This window comes from Oryctolagus cuniculus, chromosome 1, assembly GCF_051225735.1.
Source record: "Oryctolagus cuniculus isolate XC-2025 breed Fujian yellow rabbit chromosome 1, ASM5122573v1, whole genome shotgun sequence".
Taxonomy (NCBI): Eukaryota; Metazoa; Chordata; class Mammalia; order Lagomorpha; family Leporidae; genus Oryctolagus; species Oryctolagus cuniculus.
In genome coordinates this window covers 220151108-220170785 of record NC_142867.1, presented here as the reverse complement: position 1 = coordinate 220170785, position 19678 = coordinate 220151108, and the positions used below count along the sequence as shown (strand labels likewise).

The window sequence follows — 19678 nt, the reverse complement described above, 5'->3', positions numbered from 1 at the left end:
CACATCCAGGTTGCAAGCTACTCATTTGCAAAGCAGGGTTGATCTAGAAAGCTCTAGGGATGTTGCAAGATATGGAGAAAAATGAGATGGTAAATTCTCAACCAGACTAAACAAACACATAAAGCAAGCAAATGCTAAAGTGAAAGGAAAAAATAAAAAATGTAAAGATCAAGGTTATTTATTCCTGCAAAAAATGGTATATAAAGATTGGGAATAATCCACCTGTTCATCTGTTGGAGAAAGCATACAGGAAATACCAAATATTCACCTGATAAAATTCTATACATCAAAAATATGAAGAGGTATGAACTAGATTGCTAAACAAGGATGATACTAAAATATTGAACCCTTGTTTCAGTATGGATCCTGGCCAATCAAAACAGAAGACCCACTGGTAAGTTCTTGGGCTGCAACATGGAGAGATTTCAGGAACATAAGAGAGTGAAAAAAAGAAACAATGTGCAAATGGATAATTTATATGCCATTTATAAAAATCACTTGAAGAAAAACTAACTACCCAGGGATTCACATGAATTAAAAATGGAGTTGGGGCCAGCAATTTGGTGCAGCAAGTTAAGTTGTAACCTGTGACACCAGCATCCCATATCATAGTGTTAGTTCAAGTCCAGGCTACTCTGTTTTCAATCCAACTTCCTGCTAATGTGCCTGGGAAAGCAGCGGAAAATGCATGTGAGAGACCAGAATGGAGTTCCTGGTTCTCGGCATCTGTTTGGCTCAGACCTGGCTGTTGTGGTCATCTGTGGAGTGAATTAGCTGATGGAAAATCTCTTTCTGCCTCTCCCTCCTCTACCTGCCATTCTGAGTGTCAAATAAATAAATACAAAATCATTTTTTTTAAAGAAGCTAAAAATGGAGTAGAGGAGTGGATATTGGGTGCTGCAGTTAAGATGCTGCTTGGGATGCCCTCATCTCACAACAGAAGAGAGCCTGGGTTTAAGTCCTGACTCCAGCTTCCTTTTAATGCACAAGTGGTTGAATCCTTGCCATCCACATAGGAGTTCCTGGCTCCCAGGCATCTGGGGAATGAACCAGTGAGAGGAGCTCTCTCTGTCCAGGTATCTGCCTGTTGATCTCGATTTTGATCCCCCCTCAGTAAAATAAATATTTTAAAGCAATGCTTCCATTAGAAAAAAATGGAATAGAAAAGTGTACATCAAAATCAGCATGGTAGTTATCTCTGGATATCAAGGAAGAGGAATGATACTGAGAGTTAGGAACAAGTAATATTTCAACTTATCTGCAGGGTGTTATATTTCTTAGAGAAAGAGATGTTGAAGCAAATTTGACAAAATTTGCATAGGTGTCAATTCCAGGTAGTGCATATACCTGGTATACATAAATGTTTTGACTGACACTATTCTATGTACATTTATTAAGTAAAGGAAAAAACTATGAAATATTGGCTTATAAACATCAAAGATAGATGTAAAACCATCAGCATCAATTCCCCTAAAAATGAGTTGCTAGACAGAGGGATTCAATGAGGTGCATCAGATTTGACTCTTCTATGACAGTCACCCTTCTTATTCTGGGCATCCTCAAGGGCTCCTTTTAACATGCCAATTATCCCATCTATAAATTTTTCTAAAGCTCAAATGTCCTTCTCTCTGCCACTTGTGGTACTTCTGGCTTCTAGAAACTCTCAGAAAATGCCAAGTCTCAATTTTCTTAGTAACAATGAAGCATGAATCAAAGTCAAGTTGCATTGTGATTGAAAATCTCAAACATCAATGATTTTATTTTTAAATTAACCTTTTCATAAATTTAGACATTTTATGGTAAAATTGTAAAGATAATACAGAAAACTCCATACATCATTCACTCAATTTCCCTTCATGTAAACATTTTCATTGATTCATTTTTGAAGCATCAACAGAGAAAAATAAAATTGCTTAACCAACTTTGGAAAATCTCCAAATGTCACCCAGGAAGTTTTATGGTGGTAAGATGGCTTTGCACCATGGAGAGCTGGTTCTGGTCCTTGATCACTCAAATGTGATATGAAATTATGGACGAACTGCCTCTTCTCTTTGGATTTCAGCTTATGTTGTACATTGAATGTTGCCTGGGGTCATAGGTTTTTCAAGAAACTTTCATGGGTTCCTAGGATTCCACGGAGATGGAGATGTCAGTTGGGGAGGGTTCAGACTGCAGAGAAGTTCTGCTTAGTTTTGGTTCTGCCATTTCTACCAGAGAATCTCCGCTCATTTGTTTGATACATGGAGCTGCCTTGTAACATTTCACTTAAGCAAAGCACTTCACTGCATTAACAACATTGAAAAGGGTCAACTGCCAAAGTCCCTCTCATCTTAGCTCTAGGAATCAGGTCCTGCAAATATGATATTAGACACTGAATGTCACAAATAAATTTGTAAAGAGATCGAGGTCACAGAGAATCAGCAATCCCATTGTCCAGGAATTAGATGATGGCTTCCATTATTCAAATTTTTAAGAAGCCTAATACCAAGGAGACAAAGAGTAAGATGTAGCCACTTCCATGGGCTGGAAGAGGTTTTCAAGTTTGTTTATTTTTCTCAAAAACAATAAGACTGAGCTTAGGCAGATCTGCCAATGGATTGTGTTACACTCTACAACAGTGCAAGACTTTGCATAAACTATCTATGGCATTTGAAATCTGGGCCAGCAATTAGACATGTATCATTTTGGAATTCTTTCCCTTACGTTCTTAGCTGCCTGTCCCCCAGCAGAGCATGGTGGAGCTCACCTCTCAGCACTGGCTGGAGGTCTTATCTCTGCATCTAAAGCATTCATGGTCAGAGAAGTCTCCAAAATGAACAAAGCCTCCTGATTGCTTAAATACAATTTCTTCTTATCTCTGTCAGCTCTATCAGCACTAGACAGGGCTTAGAGGAACATGCCGTTGTTATTTTATTCTTCTGTTTTTCTATTTAGTTTTGTGTTTGTTTCAGGCTGGCTGGGATCCTAACCAGGGACAGTCAAAGCAGATCAGAGAGGAATGAACAAATCCAGCTGAACCTTTGCCCAAAGCCCTAGTTGATCTTAAAAAGCATCTATGTTCCTGGGGAGATTGGAGGAGGAGGGAGCAAAGCCTCCTGCTTTTATAGACATTGCATAAATTTGTTCATTCAGCAGCTGTGTATTGAAGGCGTATGGCACTGAACTCCAGGGAGCTGAGAAAATGAACAGCCTTGCCAAAACGATGAGATTGGTCACTAAGGACACAAGTATGAACCGCACACACCTGTATACTATGGGAATGCTCTGTTTACAACACCCATTTGTTGTCTTTTCCAAAACAGCAAGTCAGCTCCACAGAGCATCATGGAACATTGTTCGGGAGGGGACCCACAGGAGGGTCACATCACCTGCTCTGATGTGTTCTTAAGCTCTCCATGCCACCACCCTGAGTTTGTCTTTGCTCATCATCTCCCTTTCTTCACCTTCTCTGGTGTCACTGGCTCAAGTCACCTTCTCAGTCTTTTCCAGCCTGCTACCTCTTCCCAAACTACCCATCTTTCAATCTCCTGTGGAGCCATTTTGTTCTCTCTCCTATTCTGCACTCATGTACTGCAAAGTCTCTTAACAATGCTGAGGCCCTTCCAAGGCATCCAGTTCTAAGGGATGTCAGGGGCTGAATATGGCAAGTTTTTCTCCCCTGTGTTCCACTGATTGACATGACAAGATCTGTTCTCTCCCTTCACATCACTCACTGCCTTGTGAAACACATCAAGGACACTCTAGAAACACTGCAGCCTCTGGGATTTGGCTTCTGTGGGAGATAAATGGGAGATTCCATATGGTTGAGTCCATTATTCTGTGCTGCTTACTCCCATGTTCACTGCCACATGATTCACAATATTCAAGAGCTGGGAAGAATCTATGCATCCATCAATGGATGAATGGATAAAGCAACTGTGGTATATACATGTAACAGAATATTATTCAGCTTTTAAAAAAGAAGGAAAACTCTGCATCAAGAAGAATTAACCTGTGGATATCATGCTAAATTGTTTTTAAAACTTGTCACCCAAGGACAGATAATGTGTGGTTCCACTTATGTGAGGCATTGAAAACTGTCAAATTCATAAAAGCAAAGATGGAATGGTGGTTGCCAGAGCTTGCAGGAAAGAGTGAACAGCAGATTGCCAAGTTAATGTGCACAAATTTTCAGTGAAGCAAGATAAGCAAGTTCACCATGCATCCCTGGTCAACAGTACTGGGTGGTATGCTTGGAAAAGTTGTTGAAGATAGAGCTTGAGATGTGTTCATTCCACAATAAAATTTTGAAAATGGTTAAGTATTATTTTGAATGAATAAGATTTTGACATTAAGTGAATGGATAAATGATCAAATGAAAGGAGAAAAATAATATAATGCTGCTTGGCAAAGAGCAAATGCAGTTCAGCTGGCAAACACCCTAATTTAGGTCCTCTCATGTTTGGAGAAAGGAGTACCCAGCATCTTTTTGATTATGTCCTGGACAAAAAACTTACTTCCATTTATGGACAGCCTAATTTACTTCTGGGCCATGCTTTCCAACAGCCAGAGGGAGAGATGATCGGCTATACTTTCTCGATCTCTTTCCTCTAAGTAGTTATGCCTATAAGCTATTTTATTTTAGTGTTACAGGGAACTTGAATAGGTTTTCTATTGAGACCATGCCCTTTTCATTGGTCAAGATGGGGGAGGTGTCTTGCTCAATGACACATGGCCAGGAAGGGGCAAAATTATGAAAATGGAAAATTTCTGTCTACCAGAATTAATGCACTTTTCTCCCAGAATTAATGTACTTTTCTCACCAATGTTTTATACCTTCACTGTATTCAACTATCTCCAGTGAAATTTCCCAATTTACTCAAGAAATTACGACAGAAGTAGCAGAAGAAATATTCGTGTTTTCTTGAGGAATTCCAGCCCCGTGTATTTTGGGGAATGTAGTGGTTTATTGCCTGTCACCTTCATCTCAGCACCTGTACTCAGTCACAAAACCACGTGATTGCTCCTTGGGTTTGATGGAAACCTTGGCTTCTAGAGATGAAGATGAGACACTGGTGACTACTCTTGCCCCAGATCCCTTGACAGTCATTCTATGCTCCAAAGCAAAAACCAAATTGCATCACTCTGCTACTCATCAACCCTTCCACAGCTGCCCTTGGCTTTCAGGATGGAAAGGTCCCACAGCTTACAAAGGCTGTGGGCAGCTGGTTTCAGTCTCTTCCACCAACTTCATTGCTGGCTGCTCTCCCTCCCCACTTAGCAGACAGGCATCAGTGGTGCTCCCTTCTTGTTGGACAAGGGTTTCTCCCATACATCACGGGCTCCCCTGCCACCAAGCTTGTGCCCAAACACATCCCACCTCCAACCCCTGCACTACTCATTTTGTGAAATACTACACACACTTCAAAGCCACTCTCAAATATCACCCCTATTCTGAAAGCCTTTGCTCACTCCCAGGGCATAATTAATTGTGCTCTCTTATATGTCTATATAGGTTTTTATATATACCCCAGTTAGAGTACTTGTCAAGTTAGATCATTGTTGTTTAGAGTCCAGTCCTATCCCTTTAAACTCTGAAGATTTCCAAGGTGAGAAGCATGCATTATGTAACCTTAAATAAATCCCTACAGATTTCTCAGCACGTAAGAAATAAAAGGTACCCAGTGAACAAGACAATGGCAATACCAGGAAATTATATTGAGTGTTTATTCCATAGGTGGTGCTGTTTTAAAGCTTCTGTATTTACTGAATCTTGCATTTCTCAAGGAAACTCTGTGAGAGAAGCATTGTTTTCATAGACATTTTACAGGCAAGGAAACTGAGGCCCAATAAACTTATCTAAGGTCACACAGCTGGTTTGTAGTAGAATCAAGATTCAAATCCAGGCACAAAATCAGCCTGTACACAGATTTTAACATGTAAGGGCCTGCAAACATATTCTTTAGGGGTGTTAAGAGGATCCAATAAGAAAATAGCTCTATAAGGGTACTTCAAGATGTTCACAGAAAATGGAATTAAAAAATGTTTGTTTTGGGGCAAACAAAAAAGAAATGCACAGATTTTCAATAATATGCATTTTCATGAAATTTGAAGACTTCTCAGGTGCATGGACTTCAAAACTTTTTGCACCAAAATAAGCTTTTCTTTTAATTCCATTTTCCACAAACTTTTTGAAGTGTCCTGGTATTTGTGCTGGAGGGATCTTCTATAGAGGGTGGACTCTGAGTTTCTCCTTGCAGCCTTCTCCTGGGGCTCCTGAAATAGCAGCTGACGCAGGTCTGCTCTAGGGCAAAGTGATATGGCATACAGAGCCCAGGATTGCAGGCAAGGGACCTGCTCCCAGGAAATGACTCAATTGCTCACTTTTTCTCTGATCCTCACCCTTCCCACTTTATGGGAAGACAGAGTAAGATGACTTCATCTCCACAAAGGATTTTCAGCTCTGACATTCTGTCAGTTCTTGGTTTTCAGTCTCTTCCAAGTGAATGCTGCAGAAGAGAGGCTGCCTCTGAAATGCAGCTTATAACAACAACAACAACAACAACAAAAACAAACCCTTCTGTGTCCCAGGTGAACAGTTGACATCTGAGATTCCTGAATGACATGTCACTCATACTCTAAGGCTGAAGGCTAATTTCCCAGCAACCTTGTCTGGCAAAGACAATCAGAAGAGTAACATAGAAGTCTACTTGCTATAATTCCAGCAACATGTTTTCTGGTTTATTTATTTATTTATTTCTGCCTGCAATTGTGTGCTGCTAAAGAGGTGGGAAGGTTCTCCATCTGGAGCTTTGAGATCTTGGATGTCTGAGCTGGGAGGGACCTCAGAAATCCTGACTCCAACCATCACGTTTGATATGTGGGGAAACAGAGCTAGACTGGCTTGAAGACACATAGTAATCTGCATGGCCTCTAGGGTATCGGTGACTGGGGTTGCCCGTCTATGTCTCCAGGACCTGGAGACTAGGATGCAGTGCCAGCCACTACCTCCCGCGCCTGCCTCCAACTCCCCCTCCTTTGCAAAAGGCTGCTTTCAATTAGAGGAGTTAACGATGTCTCGCTTTCAAAGGGTTTTTTAAATCCAGTTTATCTTCCACCCACACACGATGTACACAAAGGCAGGGGGACAGAAGGAGAACAGGAGAGCAGGGGTTCTGGTATTTTCCCACACAGGGACATGCCATGAGGTTTCTATTGATTTCAGTTTTACAGATTTACATGCCCTTTGTCAATCAGGGGAGGGAGGAGGTGCTCCTCAAATCTCTTGCCCATCCTCTCCAATTTCCTCTTTCCATCCAGAGGGACTTGTGAATGGGTCCCATAGAAAAAACAGGGAAAGGAGCAGGGAGGGGTTGTGTGGGAATGCACATAACAACACATAAAAGTTCAACTGCACACTCATGCACACATCCATGGTTGTACCCATATGCATGCACGCACATGTACACACAGACAACCAAGACGTGCTTCCCAATATTTCTCCTTAGGCCATCATGTAACTGCAGCCATGCAATTCCAATGCAAGTTATTTCCCTAAGAATTGCAAGGTAGCAAGAGGTGTAGATGCTGGTTCCTTGATATAAATCACCAAGATTTCAGGGCCTGAAAACTGCACAAGAGAAAACCTGTTAGGAGGCAGCCCATTAGACTGTGGCTATAAAAGGCCTTGGGAAACCTGGATGCAGAGTGGCAGGGGTGGAAATACTGCCTCCATAAACTTAGTTTTGCTTTTCCTATCAGGACATGTTGCTCTCTATTTGGTGTTCCCATGGAGGATGAGAAGGGCACTGATTCTTGAAGATGGTTTATTAGAACAGGGTACTGCCTGTGTCTAGTGCCATTTCACCTTCTTGATAACCCTGAGGAAAAAGGACTTTCATACCCATTTGAGAGATAAGAACTTTGGGATTTGGACAGGGTTTGGTCATTCCCCAGGGGTTTGGGAGTCAAACCAATCTGGACTGACTCAAAGCCCAGCCTCTTTCCACCCCATGACTTGACCTCCCACTTACTCCTAGTCTATATCCTTTTTATAATGCCATTGCATATGGGTTCCAATCTGTCCATCTGTTTCTTGTGGATGAGCTCAAGAACAGTGCCTGGGGCTGGTGCTGTGGCATAATGGGTAAAGCCGCCACCTGCAGTGCTGGGAACCCATATGGGCGCCAGTTTGAGTCTCAGCTGCTCTACTTCTGATCCAGCTCTCTGCTATGGCCTGGGAAAGCAGTAGAAGATGGCCCAAATCCTTGGGCCCCTGAACCCACATGGGAGACCCGGAAGAAGCTACTGGGTCCTGGCTTTGGATTAGTGCAGCTCTCTCGTTGTGGCCATCCAGGAAGTGAATCAGCGGATGGACGACCTCTCTCTCTCTCTCTCTGCCTCTGCCTCTCTGTAACACTGCTTTTTAAATCAATCAATAAATAAATCTTTAAAAAATAAAGAACAGTGCCTTTGCTTCCTTTATTTTCCCTTTTCATCTGCATCAAATGAAGCTTACTGGACAGGGCTCAGCCCATGCTGAACTAATGTGGCTTTTCCAAGGCTGTATATTTGGATCATTGGTGATAAATTTGATCTGGAAACTCAGATCTGCATAGACTTAAACCAATGTGCAGAAGTGATGATAACCATGTGATACAGAGAAGGGTTCAGGAAACCCAGGGTTCATTCTGAGCTATAAAGCATTGCTCCAGACAACCCACTACTCCAGGACCAGGCAGAGTTGTTATTTATTAATATGATGATGACAATGGTAACTGGTATACAGTATGATTTCTCCAATTAGTATAATGTGCTCCAGAACCTGTTTAAATCCATTATTTTATTTAATCCTTAAAAACTACACTATGAGAAGTTATTAGCATTACCCCTATTTCCCTGGTAAGAAATTGAGGCTGGCGCCTATAGGAAGTGCAAAGAACCCTTGAGCCCACTAGCTGCCGTTGAGTCAAATCTATGCCATCAGTACTATCATTCTTGCCCAGGAAAGTTATAACCAATTAAACCTTGAATCCTTTCTCCTTGAGTATAAGCCTCTAAATCCATTTCAAGAAAACACTAAATAGCCACTCACAATTGGTCAGAACATGCCTAGGAGATGAATCCTATTTTCAGTCTTTGAACTTGACCAATTAGTTCACTGAGGACAAGAATAAAGTACTGCCTGTGAAACCTTCAGTATCAAAAGCTGAGAGCCCAAAGTAGGTGATGAGCAAATATTGGTGAAATTAAAGAACAAGCTAAGAACACTTTAAAAGCCTTTTCTGAATTATTGCACATAGAGAACAAATGCAATGCAAAGGTGCAAATTCAAGTTCAGGGCCTCTCCAACTGATTACAGAGTATGGTAGACCTCTCCTACCTATATCCTCTCTGCTTGCCTCCTACGCCCCTTTTTCCAAACTGACCCTGAACAGAAAAACTTTAAGAGTAACCAAGGGTTAACTGATACACAGCACAACATGTGCACACACACACAGGCACACACACACACACCTCCAACCCCTCCTCCAACCTCCTTTTTACACATTTAATAGCAATGGGGGCGGGGAGGGGGGAGAAGAAGGGGGAGCCGGGCTTTCTTTCCCCGACCATTAGAAACAATTATCACTTTCTCCAGGCCTCCAGAGCAGCTTTCCCTTTGATGCCTGCCTTAAAGAGATAGAGGGGAGGGGGAGGGGTGGGTTGTTTTTCTTTCAATTTGAGGATTTATTATTTGGCATGGACAGACAATCAAGCAAAGAAGCATTTCCTGTGTGCAGGAGAGATGCCTCTTTTTGGCTCCTAGAGTTCTGGAAATAGCGATCTCAGGACCTCCACATCGGAGACACCAAGAGATAAGATAACCTGGCTTGGCCATCCTCGTGCCTGGAGGCTCAGCTCTGGGTTGATTAGCACCTCATTGCCTATCCCATTCCCCATCCCCAGGCTCTAACCTGTTAGGCATTCCACACTCCTTAGGAGTCTAACATCTTGCAGAGCTCTGTACTTTCCCATGCAAATCTGAGATTGGGGTGCAAACCTCTGGACTGATTAAATAATCATGGGGGAACACTAGGCCTTTATGGGAAGGGAGTACAGATATCAAGCTGCCACATTTACAGGTGGGGAAAACTGGGCTTGTTAGAGGCTAAGTGGTTTAGAATCATAGACTGGATTCTTGGGGGCTACTCATTCAATGGCTTAATTTTCCAGACAGAAGCCCGGGGTCTCTGAGGGATGGAAACTGGGTGTCTCAGCTTTCTTTTTAAGGAGAAGCTTATGCCAGAGGCCTAAGACAACCATCCATGAAGGTGGTGCCAGTGTTGTCTTTGCCTTCATTTGTTGACTTCTATGGACAGGTACAGAATTCCCACATTCCTGAGAAGCCACTGGCAGTCCTCCTGCACAGGGCTCAGAGGAGACAAACAGCATGCCCAGGCTATCCCTGTCAGGAGAGCATGGTGACGTCTGGGTCTGCATGACTCCAAGTCTGTCTCCTATTCCCAGCCCATGCTACAGATGAGGAAACTGAAGTCCACAGTGAATGCGATGATCACAATGAAGACTGTGATAGCAGCAGTGACGGTGATACATGACCATCATTGTGAAGGTGAAGGAAATAATCACAAAAGCCGTAGCAGGTGAGGATGCCAATGATGCTATTCACTATTATTTGCAGTGCTAGCTTTCTCTGCATTGCACAGATGGTAGAGCCAGGCACTGGGCTGAGCTTGTTCCTGGATACTGGCATATAGGAGGCGATGGGCAGGGTCTCGGGCTCCTCCAGCTAGTAAATCCTCTAACAAGGGAGAGTGATTAGTGTCGGATGTGGAGGTCGGCTTTTGTGCTGCTGACAGCCGCTGCCATTAAAGGCCTGGCCGGGCTCATTTCACAGGGGCCCTCCACAGACCTGCTCCCGGGCTCCCTAATTATGCCATTGACTCAACACCCAGGCCCGCCTCTGAACTCCTGACCCAGCAGTGAAAGACTTGGGATCTCATTACTAATCTCTTAAGCCACCTAGTCCTCCAAAACACATCCATTTACGCTGGGGCCAAGGCTTTGGGGGTGGGAGGCAGGCAGAAGAGAGTCCGGCACAGGCCCTTCTCACGACGCGGCCATCTTTCCTCTCTGCAGCCTGAGGTCCAAGCCACCAGGCAGCGGGCACAGCTGGGCAGCTCCGCTCAGGGCAGGCCTGGAGAGGAGGAAGACCTTGGACGGGAAAGGCCAGGGCATCTGGGCCCACCTGTTTTTAATTTCAGGGGTGCGAGTGGGGGATGAGGCCTGTGTTTGTTTTAATTATTACTATTGTTGTTGAAAAGGGAGGGAAAAAATGAGCAGAAACTGCTAACATCTGGAGGCTGCCGTCCAGCTTACGCAATCTCCTGCAGCAGAGGAGGAGCCTGGGATCCTGGCCAGATGGTCCGTGGGTGACTCCACGGCACAAACGCCACCTCCAGCGTGAGCGGCTGACGGGCTTGGGAGAGTGGGATGCAGGGCCTTCCTTGCATTCCTGAGCTGACGGGAAAGGGCTCCCAGGGACCTCAGTACTCTTTGGGAAGAGTTATTTGTTTCTCACTTGCAAGTCTGATATTTCTCTTTTATGTCTCCATCATTCACTTATCCTTCCACTCATTCACTCAACAAACACCTACTTAGCACTTACTAGGTTCTTTATTCCCATGGTCCACGTGAGCAGAAGAGAGATCCCAGAGGGAAGCAGCAATGCTGAGCTCCCAGACCCATGGGGGCAGAAAGGGAGAAAATTAAGCAAAGGATTGCCCATAGCAGAAACGTGCTAGGTTCTGTGTTCAAGTTTTGTGTGGGCAGAGAGAGAGGCATGCAGAAGGAAGTTTCTGAGGCAATCTGATTCTGAAGGCCAGGTCTGACACACAAAGTCTTCATGTCAAGTGGGCCCTGGAGAGTAGGAGCAGGAGAAAAGAAGGCCAGGGAAGGGGGAAAACTGGGCCACAGCTGAGCCGTGACAAGCCCAGCTCCCCAGATGATGTCACCAGCAGAGGCATGAAGGATAAACTTAGAGATGCTGAGACCTGCTACAAGCGCAGTTCTGAGCATGCTATTAAAAATACATTGCTGAGTTTCTGCATTTTGAAGCATCTCTCTTTTTTACACTTGTACTGAAAGCAATGAATGACATTTCATGAACTCTAAATCAGGACAAGAAAGCAGTATAGATTCTAGATCCAATCAGGAGGGCAATGGCAGCATCCACCAGAATGTGCACTCAGCTTAAAGAAGGACTCAAAGCTGTGGCCAGCAGTAGATGGGGTTTTAGAGGCACTGTCAGCTCTGGGTCAGAATCCAGAGACATCATAGATTCTCTTCTAGAATCCAGAGGCATTGTCAGTTCTAGAGCAGTACACTGAGTACCAAAACACTTTCATTTCTAGGCCAGGCTCCCAAGGCACCATAATTCCAGATCAAGATTGGGCATTTCTATATCCCCAACACTCCAAAACCACCTGTTTGAGATCCAGACATTAATGACCAAAGCCACAAATCCAGATCACTTTCTCCAAAGTCAGTTCCTTCATCTGGATCTATAGTGGATTGAGAACCACGATCAACCCTAGAGAAAGCACTGGAACAGGGAGCCACTGTCTTCCAAAGCACCCTGACTGTCTACTGTATTTTTTCTGGGAGCCCCTGAGCCTTCATGGGTTAATAAGGAAGGCAGTGACCACATCCAAGCTGGGTGCCTGGTCACCTTGGTCAGGAATAATTGAGCAGTGGTTAATGGCAGTCTTGACCACACTGGCCTATTCAAAAAGGTCAGATGAGTGATTTTTCACTTAAAAACATCTGTGGCTTGAAAGAACAAGACATTTTCAAGTTCATAAAATGAGAAGTTTGCAGGTTGTTGTTTTTGTTCTGTCCCCTCTCCCTCTTTCTCCTCTTCTCCAGCTTTCCAAATTGAGATGCATGGGTTACAAAGTGTGTCCAGGATGACACATAAGGCATGTTACCTGCAGGGAGCCCGACTAGATACCAAGACAACCACACAGGACACAATGGTCCCAGGTCCTGCTGTCACCACAGATGTTAAGGGCTGGGAATCACTGTGTGATTGACCTCCTCCTATTTGCTTTTGAAGAGGAGACATCACTCCTGCCTTGGCTGCCTTGTTTGGTTTCTCCAAGGAAGAGGCTCCAAAGGAAGTAATGCAAGGTACACAAGGAGCAAGAGGATAGAAGATGCTTATGTTTTCAGCAGTGTCCTGCTGATCTTTCAGCTCAGGCAAGGATTCTCATTCTTAAGGACAAAGGCGTCATTTCCCTCTTCTGCCCCTCCAGATGTCAGGTAGAGACAGTAACTGTGCTGTGCAAACTGCAGGGCTTTCTCCACCAGGTGTCCCATGGACACTGGTAATTTATGTGTCCACCATCCCATCAGCAGAGTCCTCTGAGGGACAGGGACCTTCCAGAGTGATGCTTTCCCCCAAGTGGCAGACTTGGCCAGGGAAGCACACATCTGTGCAAAAGCAGGGTGTTGAAGCAGCTGTTCTGAGACACAGTCCCTGGGAAAAACTTCAGCTAGACCTGTGATCCATAATGTCAACTCCTCAACAACCTCTACACCTGGCATTTCTCCAGACCTTCCATTGAGCTGTGGAAAATCATCAAATATTTTAAATTCAAAGGTACATAGACTGGAATCAAGTTGGCACGGCCTTGAAGCGCTCTGGGCTGCATTCCTTCCCTGGGGAATGGGATGATAGTGTCTGATCTGAAGGGCCTTTGGGAGGACCAAAAGGACTCTTGTGCATGCAAATGTTCATATACACCCTGCACAGGAAAAATACACAGTACCTTCTTCCTTGTGTCTTACTGCTGCTAGTGGGAGACACCTTTGAGTTCCAATTCTAAGCCTCCCTGGCCAGCCCCTGAACTAACTGCAGAAACTTGGATAAGTAGCTTATCCTTTGTGAGACTCAATTTACCCCAACTGAGCCAGTGGAAAAACTACATCTACCTTACTGAGTAGGTGACAGGTTGAAATGTGTGAAAACAGTGTAGAGTTCCTGACATTAAGAGTCTATCCTGATAACCATGCCCTTCACTTTGCTCCAGCCATTATCATCGTTACTATTGTTATTGCGACTATCATTTTTCATTATTGTATAGTCATTCCTTATCCTCACTCCTTTATTTCTATATTCTGACTTCCTTTTTACTTCCTCTTCGACTTCGCCTCTTCCTTCCTTTTCATACTCCTTCACACTGTCCTGTGCTGGGCCCCTCACGACAAGATCTCTCTGAAGGTGAACCACACTCTCAAGCCAGAAAGGTACCCCTTAATGTTTCCATTCATCCGTGTAGGAAGCTAATCACAGGGATACCACTGAGAGTCCAGATGTTCCCAAAGCAAGAGGCAAAAGGGAAAAGCCCTTTGCCCAGCTTCCAGAAGCTATTGCCTACATTCTGTGTGAAGAAGTTGGCACAGTGAAAGGAAGATTTATTCATGAATATTTAACATGGGCCTACACTGTGCCAGACCCTGTTCCTGGTGCTGGAATACACAACGGTGAGCACATAAACACAGGAACAATACTCAGGAGTGGGGCCAGATTACAGAGGCCCAGAGCAGCAGCAAGAACACAGGTTGGGGCTCAGTGCGGGTTGGCAGGGGCCTATTCTTGCCCTGAATTGTACAGTGGCACTAGCTTCATGTAAATGCACAGAGATGAACAAGGAGCTTTCAGAAGGTCCTGCCTACTCTGGTCACCTATGGTATTAGCAGGGAACTTTACTCTGGCAACATAAGGGGACCACTTGCTTTGCACATCTAATCCAATCATTAAGGAGCTGTCACTCAGCACCTATTGTTTCTAACACCATTGTTCATGACTATCTAAACACCTTCTAAATATTCTCCTAGTAGCTAGGCACGGGAGATACCAAAAGGTAGAAAGGAGCCCAAACCCGCAGCCGGTTATAGATCATTTGGGATGAAAGCCGTGGACACAGGCAATGCAAGCTAAAAGCCAGCTGTGCTCAGACCCAAAGGATGATTCCAGATGTGCACTGAGACAACAGTAGAGTGACGACTGTTCATGTGCTGAGGTTGTCAGAGGAGGTGCTATGGAAGGGGAGCCACTGGAGCTAGACCCTAAAGGATGGTTAACCCTTAAAGAGGTGAAAGGTCAAATGACAGTGTTTCCTGGCAGCAGAAAGGGAAACCCCAAGGTGTGTGAGGGGTCTGCAAGCTGCTGCACTCTGCCTGGAACACGTGCCTTAGCAGACGGGCTGTAAGGGGAAATTGCTACAGATTGCACAAGGCCTTGCCCATTAAAGATTCTGGATTTCACAGGCAATGGAGAATAACAAGGAAAGCTTCCCAGGTGAGTGATCACTGAGATCAATACTTCTCATGAATGATAAAGAATGTGCTCCAAAGGCAAAATCTCTTCAGTGAGAATCCGTGAGACTTGAAAGGTGTAAGACAGAGAATCACCAATTTATTAGTATATCAGATCTCAATCTGAGAAAGTGGGAAGTGTTATCAGAAAAAAAATATTTCTGGCATGGGTGTTGTGGCACAGTGGATTAAGCTTAGGATGCCACATCCCATATGACAGTGAGAGCCAGTTTTGAGTCCTGGCTCCTCCACGTCAGATCCTGCTCCCTAGAAATGCACCTGAGAAAATGGCCCAAGTACTCAGGTCCCTGTCACCCATATGGGTCACTGGATGCTGTACCAGGCTCCTGGTTTTTTAGCCTGAGTCAGCCCTGACTATGAGGGGCATTTGAAGAGTGAACCAGCAGATGGAAGGTGTCTTTCTGTCTCTGTCATTCTTCCTTTCAAATTCAAATAAAAATATTTTTAAAAACAAAGAAAAAACAAATATACTTGGAACGAGTGATGTGGTGTAATAATAAGTACATGGGCTTTGAAGCTAGAAGGAACGAAACATACTCCTTTCCCACCACTTATAGCAGGGGTCATTTTTGAACTTTTGCTTCCCTTTCTGGGAAATGGGCACACAGTTCCCAGTAACGTGTTAGTTATAGGGATTTAATGTGATGACTGAATCAAATGAATTTAGGAAGCACTGACTCTATGATGAACACTGCCCCAGGTGCTTCTAGGTACTATCTTATGAAATCTTCACAATAATTATCACATAATTATCCCATTTTCTTTTTTTTTCTTTTTTTTTTTTTTTTTTTTTTTGACAGGCAGAGTGGACAGTGAGAGAGAGAGAGACAGAGAGAGGAAGGTCTTCCTCTACCATTGGTTCACCTCCCAATGGCCGCTGCGGCTGGTGAGCTGTGGCCAGCGCACTGTGCTCATCCGAAACCAGGAGCCAGGTGGTTCTCCTGGTCTCCCATGTGGGTGTAGGGCCCAAGCACTTGGACCATCCTCTACTGCACTCCTGGGCCACAGCAGAGAGCTGGCCTGGAAGAGGGGCAACCGGGACAGAATCCGGCACCCCGACCAGGACTAGAACCCGGGGTGCCGGCACTGCAAGCGGAGGATTAGCCTAGTGAGCCACGGCGCTGGCCATAATTATCCCATTTTTCAGATGAGGAGACTGTGATACAGAAAAGCTGAATGGTTTGCTGGAGATATTCCTGAAAGTGGCAGCACTGGGATGCTTTAGACTCGAGAACTGCTTTGCCCATTAGGGCAGGCACAATCTTCATGTGCTATCTACATTTAAATGAGTTAAAATTTATAGGTGACTCAAGGCTACAGTATGGGACTGTTCAGGTGCAGAACATTTTCACAATCCCACACAATTCTACTGGGTAGCTGGTCTGCAGCCTGCCCTCTTAACATTGACACAGTTCTGCCTTCTCTGAACATAAGCTCTAGACCACCATTCCCTGGTGCATCTCAGTTTATATCCTCCGTCACACAGCATTGACATTCTGTGCCTGAATCCCTGGCTGGCAGGCACCCACACTGCAGACAGGAGCATCACCTAAGTAGCATTCCTGTTCCTAAAAACAGTATCCTGCCAACAGACAGGATCCTTCCAAGCCTCTGCCTCCCCCTAGGGCCCATCTCCAAGGAGAGAGAAATGCAGACATCAGCCAAATGTCCCCGTCCACCAGCTATACATACGATACCATTTGGGCAAGGGGCCCAGGGAGGCAGAGACCCCAGGGAAATCTCTGTTGGGCTGCCCTGGCACAGAAATGTGTCTCTCAGCAGGGGCCCCTCACACAAGCCTCTCTCAGTCTCTTTCTTCTTAGAAAAGTAGCAGGCACATGTGCCCAGGGCCTCCTGGCACTTGGGTCTGGCTGAAGAATTAGACAAGTTTTAAGAAATCCATGGCTGGGATGGACAAAGCAGTAGAAAGCCTTTCTTAGCCCTGGTTCTGCAAGTAACACATCCAGACTAATTAAAAAAATAAGGATGTAGAGGGATACAGAAAGGCGAATACAGGGCTTGAAAAGTAAACACAAACAAGTGAACACCACACACAAACAAAACAACATCCTGTGCACAGCCAAGCCCCAACTCCCCTCAAAACCCCCTGCTTTGGGCCTGGCTTGAGAAAGTTTACTTTCAGACTTGGAGAAATGAGCTTGTGGTTTTGGGGACAGAATTCAATACTGCCAAAGCAGTGGGCTCAGCAAGCTTGACTGACTTTTGCTTCCTACGTGCATTGCAGCCCCAGAGTGAACACTGTTTACATTTCTTACATGTTTTTTGGGCACAGAACATGAAACTAAATTACACAGCGAAGGCCATGCTGGCTACATGCCGGTGACCCCACTTAAAGCAAAGCAATAATAAAAAGAAAAAAAGAGGGGGAGGGAATGAAAGAGAAGAATGGAGAAGGGGCTTAAGGGAGCCTGAGCTAATAGCAGGGATGGAAGGAAGGTGTCTGCTCTTGAGACTAAGGAAAAGAGGACGTGGAGAATTGAGCAATGAGATAGCCATAGCTCCGTTTGGGAGGACAGGGAAGACCAAGGCCAAGAACCATCCTGGATGGGCCGTGGAGAGGGTTGGCAGTGACAGGTCTGCTCTCCAGGGAGAAATAGTTGTAGCAGTCCCAAACCACAACACCTTCCTTGCTCTTGGGCTTCAAGTCAAGAGTCAACTGGAAAATGAGCAATGAAGACTCACTCTTCAAACCATGCCCTCTCCGCTCCACATGGCACCTCCCCTCATCAATCAACACATGTCTGTCGAACGCCCACAAATGTTAGGCCCATCCCTCCCTCTTCCCCATTGCTTTCTTCTCTTACAAATTTTTGTTCTTCCCTCAGATTCAGTTCACATAAATATAGCACGCTGTGGCCGGTGCTGCAGCTCACTAGGCTAATCCTCCACCTGTGGCTCCAGCACCCTGGGTTCTAGTCCCGGTTGGGGCGCTGAAGTCTGTCCCGGTTGCTCCTCTTCCAGTCAAGCTCTCTGCTGTGGCCCAGGAAGGCAGTGGAGGATGGCCCAAGTGCTTGGGCCCTGCACCAGCGTGGGAGACCAGGAGAAGCACCTGGCTCCTTGGCTTCAGATCGGTGCAGTGCGCCAGCTGTAGCGGACATTTGGGGGGTGAACCAATGGAAGGAAGACCTTTCTCTCTGTTTCTCTCTCACTCTCTAACTCTGCCTGTCAAAAAAAAAATAATAATAAGATAGCACGCTGTGGTAGGAAGGTGAACCTGTGTAAACTTGATGCCTAGTAAGAGGTAGGCATGCATGGTACTCTATATATGTTAGCTCCCTGGATCCTCATGACCATCCCACAGATGATGGCCAGCCCATTATACAAATAGGGAAAACCAAAGCTCAGAAAAATGAAATCATTGCCAGGTGTCACACAGCCCGTAAGAAACAGTACTCAAACTTGGTCTTTCTGTCTCTAATATGCTTCTCTCTGCATGAAACAACAGGGCCACATTATAGTCTTATTTACCCAAAATGTCCAACTGAAAAAAATAGTAACTTCATAGATAACCTCCCCATTATGCTCATCCTGCCTCTTCAACATACATCACTCTAAGGTTAACTCCTTGTAGCACAGCTCTTTACCAACATTTGTGCTCTTACTAGAAAATCTATTTCAAATTCCAGAACTTACTTCAGTCTCGTCTTTCCTGCAAGGGTCCTCCTTGTCTGAAAATGATGGTTTTGATATAGCAGGTTCACAGTAACATTCTGTTGACTTTGAATCTAAACAGTAGACCCATCCCATAATATACAGGACACAAAGGGGTTCAGGGAAGTTGTTTAATCAAAGTCAAATCTTAATTAAGTGAAATAAGACCAAGAGACTCTCTCAGTGACTCTTTGCTTGGATTTTTGTGCCTCAAAAGCTACGCCTTAAGAAAAAAAAAACACATATTGCTTCTAATTGGATTTATCTCTCAGTTGCCAAAATTTCACAGGCAAACAGAAGCACTTCCGAAGAAACTGTCGGTTGCTACCAGAAGCAAAACCACATTTCTAGATCAACTATTTCATCCCTGATGAGCACTTGCCATGGAGATGTTCTTACTGTACAGATAAAAAATTGGATTGAGTTGAAGAGAACTAACTGACTTGCCCAAAGTCATGTAGCTAATCAGTGCTAGACCCTAGAACTGGGAACTACATGGATTTGTTTCCAATTCTATTTCATTTCTCTTTCAATCACCCATCATTCAAAATTGTCAGGTTTAATTCCAGTTACAATTGCAGCTTCTGGAGTTTCATCACCTTCAATCACTGGAGAAGGAGTGAAT

General features: G+C 44.6%; 1 protein-coding gene across 2 annotated transcripts in view; it reads right to left on the bottom strand.

Annotated features, from left to right (window-relative positions):
* The window catches only part of PAPPA (pappalysin 1), a 266049-nt gene that overhangs the window by 79689 nt on the left and 166682 nt on the right, over positions 1 to 19678 (bottom strand). The window lies entirely within an intron of this gene.